This window comes from Nerophis lumbriciformis, unplaced genomic scaffold, assembly GCF_033978685.3.
Source record: "Nerophis lumbriciformis unplaced genomic scaffold, RoL_Nlum_v2.1 HiC_scaffold_44, whole genome shotgun sequence".
Taxonomy (NCBI): domain Eukaryota; kingdom Metazoa; phylum Chordata; class Actinopteri; order Syngnathiformes; family Syngnathidae; genus Nerophis; species Nerophis lumbriciformis.
Genome location: NW_027316586.1, coordinates 77,501 through 81,342, shown reverse-complemented (window position 1 = coordinate 81,342; position 3,842 = coordinate 77,501).

Sequence of the window (3,842 nt, the reverse complement as noted above, 5' to 3'; positions counted from 1 at the left end):
CATAGCACGTCGGCCTTCTTAAAGGGAAATGCTCCTAGGCACTTAGTCAAATTCACGCCTTTTTTTTGGACTTCCAGCGAGGAGAGGGACTAATTTGGCGTTCCAGACCCAGGTGGAGAACCATAGCAGGTCGGCCTTCTTAAAGGGACATGCCCCTAGACACTTAGTCAAATTTACGCCTGAAAATAGGGCCCCAAAAGAACTGGAAATAATGTCTTTAATTCAGGGTGCATTTGCAGCGAGTGTCCACCAGAGGGCTCCAATTCCCCCACTATAGTCCTGGTACTCTAAAATGATGGCACTTAGTCAAATTTCCGCCTTTTTTTGATGACTTCCAACTAGGAGAGGGACTAATTTTGAGTTCCGGACCCGGGTGGAGAACCATAGCACGTCGGCCTTCTTAAAGGGACATCCTCCTAGGCACTTAGTCAAATTTCCGCCTTTTTTTTGGACTTCCAGCGAGGAGAGGGACTAATTTGGCGTTCCAGACCCAGGTGGAGAACCATAGCACGTCGGCCTTCTTTAAGGGACATCCTCCTAGGCACTTAGTCAAATTTACGCCTTTTTTTTGGACTTCCAGCGAGGAGAGGGACAATTTTGCTTTCCTGACCCAGGTGGAGAACCATAGCACGTCGGCCTTCTTAAAGGGACATCCTCCTAGGCACTTAGTCAAATTTCCGCCTTTTTTTTGGACTTCCAGCGAGGAGAGGGACTAATTTGGCGTTCCAGACCCAGGTGGAGAACCATAGCACGTCGGCCTTCTTTAAGGGACATCCTCCTAGGCACTTAGTCAAATTTACGCCTTTTTTTTGGACTTCCAGCGAGGAGAGGGACAATTTTGCTTTCCTGACCCAGGTGGAGAACCATAGCACGTCGGCCTTCTTAAAGGGACATCCTCCTAGGCACTTAGTCAAATTCACGCCTTTTTTTTGGACTTCCAGCGAGGAGAGGGACTAATTTGGCGCTCCGTACCCAGGTGGAGAACCATAGCACGTCGGCCTTCTTAAAGGGACATCCTCCTAGGCACTTAGTCAAATTCACGCCTTTTTTTTGGACTTCCAGCGAGGAGAGGGACAATTTTGCGTTCCTGACCCAGGTGGAGGACCATAGCACGTCGGCCTTCTTAAAGGGACATCCTCCTAGGCACTTAGTCAAATTCACGCCTTTTTTTTGGACTTCCAGCGAGGAGAGGGACTAATTTGGCGTTCCAGACCCAGGTGGAGAACCATAGCACGTCGGCCTTCTTAAAGGGAAATGCTCCTAGGCACTTAGTCAAATTCACGCCTTTTTTTTGGACTTCCAGCGAGGAGAGGGACAATTTTGCTTTCCTGACCCAGGTGGAGAACCATAGCACGTCGGCCTTCTTAAAGGGACATCCTCCTAGGCACTTAGTCAAATTTCCGCCTTTTTTTTGGACTTCCAGCGAGGAGAGGGACTAATTTGGCGTTCCAGACCCAGGTGGAGAACCATAGCACGTCGGCCTTCTTTAAGGGACATCCTCCTAGGCACTTAGTCAAATTTACGCCTTTTTTTTGGACTTCCAGCGAGGAGAGGGACAATTTTGCTTTCCTGACCCAGGTGGAGAACCATAGCACGTCGGCCTTCTTAAAGGGACATCCTCCTAGGCACTTAGTCAAATTCACGCCTTTTTTTTGGACTTCCAGCGAGGAGAGGGACTAATTTGGCGCTCCGTACCCAGGTGGAGAACCATAGCACGTCGGCCTTCTTAAAGGGACATCCTCCTAGGCACTTAGTCAAATTCACGCCTTTTTTTTGGACTTCCAGCGAGGAGAGGGACAATTTTGCGTTCCTGACCCAGGTGGAGGACCATAGCACGTCGGCCTTCTTAAAGGGACATCCTCCTAGGCACTTAGTCAAATTCACGCCTTTTTTTTGGACTTCCAGCGAGGAGAGGGACTAATTTGGCGTTCCAGACCCAGGTGGAGAACCATAGCACGTCGGCCTTCTTAAAGGGAAATGCTCCTAGGCACTTAGTCAAATTCACGCCTTTTTTTTGGACTTCCAGCGAGGAGAGGGACAATTTTGCTTTCCTGACCCAGGTGGAGAACCATATCACGTCGGCCTTCTTTAAGGGACATCCTCCTAGGCACTTAGTCAAATTTACGCCTTTTTTTTGGACTTCCAGCGAGGAGAGGGACAATTTTGCTTTCCTGACCCAGGTGGAGAACCATAGCACGTCGGCCTTCTTAAAGGGAAATGCTCCTAGGCACTTAGTCAAATTCACGCCTTTTTTTTGGACTTCCAGCGAGGAGAGGGACAATTTTGCTTTCCTGACCCAGGTGGAGAACCATAGCACGTCGGCCTTCTTAAAGGGAAATGCTCCTAGGCACTTAGTCAAATTCACGCCTTTTTTTTGGACTTCCAGCGAGGAGAGGGACAATTTTGCTTTCCTGACCCAGGTGGAGAACCATAGCACGTCGGCCTTCTTAAAGGGAAATGCTCCTAGGCACTTAGTCAAATTCACGCCTTTTTTTTGGACTTCCAGCGAGGAGAGGGACAATTTTGCTTTCCTGACCCAGGTGGAGAACCATAGCACGTCGGCCTTCTTAAAGGGACATCCTCCTAGGCACTTAGTCAAATTCACGCCTTTTTTTTGGACTTCCAGCGAGGAGAGGGACTAATTTGGCGTTCCAGACCCAGGTGGAGAACCATAGCAGGTCGGCCTTCTTAAAGGGACATGCCCCTAGACACTTAGTCAAATTTACGCCTGAAAATAGGGCCCCAAAAGAACTGGAAATAATGTCTTTAATTCAGGGTGCATTTGCAGCGAGTGTCCACCAGAGGGCTCCAATTCCCCCACTATAGTCCTGGTACTCTAAAATGATGGCACTTAGTCAAATTTCCGCCTTTTTTTGATGACTTCCAACTAGGAGAGGGACTAATTTTGAGTTCCGGACCCGGGTGGAGAACCATAGCACGTCGGCCTTCTTAAAGGGACATCCTCCTAGGCACTTAGTCAAATTTCCGCCTTTTTTTTGGACTTCCAGCGAGGAGAGGGACTAATTTGGCGTTCCAGACCCAGGTGGAGAACCATAGCACGTCGGCCTTCTTTAAGGGACATCCTCCTAGGCACTTAGTCAAATTTACGCCTTTTTTTTGGACTTCCAGCGAGGAGAGGGACAATTTTGCTTTCCTGACCCAGGTGGAGAACCATAGCACGTCGGCCTTCTTAAAGGGACATCCTCCTAGGCACTTAGTCAAATTCACGCCTTTTTTTTGGACTTCCAGCGAGGAGAGGGACAATTTTGCTTTCCTGACCCAGGTGGAGAACCATAGCACGTCGGCCTTCTTAAAGGGAAATGCTCCTAGGCACTTAGTCAAATTCACGCCTTTTTTTTGGACTTCCAGCGAGGAGAGGGACAATTTTGCTTTCCTGACCCAGGTGGAGAACCATAGCACGTCGGCCTTCTTAAAGGGAAATGCTCCTAGGCACTTAGTCAAATTCACGCCTTTTTTTTGGACTTCCAGCGAGGAGGGGGACAATTTTGCTTTCCTGACCCAGGTGGAGAACCATAGCACGTCGGCCTTCTTAAAGGGAAATGCTCCTAGGCACTTAGTCAAATTCACGCCTTTTTTTTGGACTTCCAGCGAGGAGAGGGACAATTTTGCTTTCCTGACCCAGGTGGAGAACCATAGCACGTCGGCCTTCTTAAAGGGAAATGCTCCTAGGCACTTAGTCAAATTCACGCCTTTTTTTTGGACTTCCAGCGAGGAGAGGGACTAATTTGGCGTTCCAGACCCAGGTGGAGAACCATAGCAGGTCGGCCTTCTTAAAGGGACATGCCCCTAGACACTTAGTCAAATTTACGCCTGAAAATAGG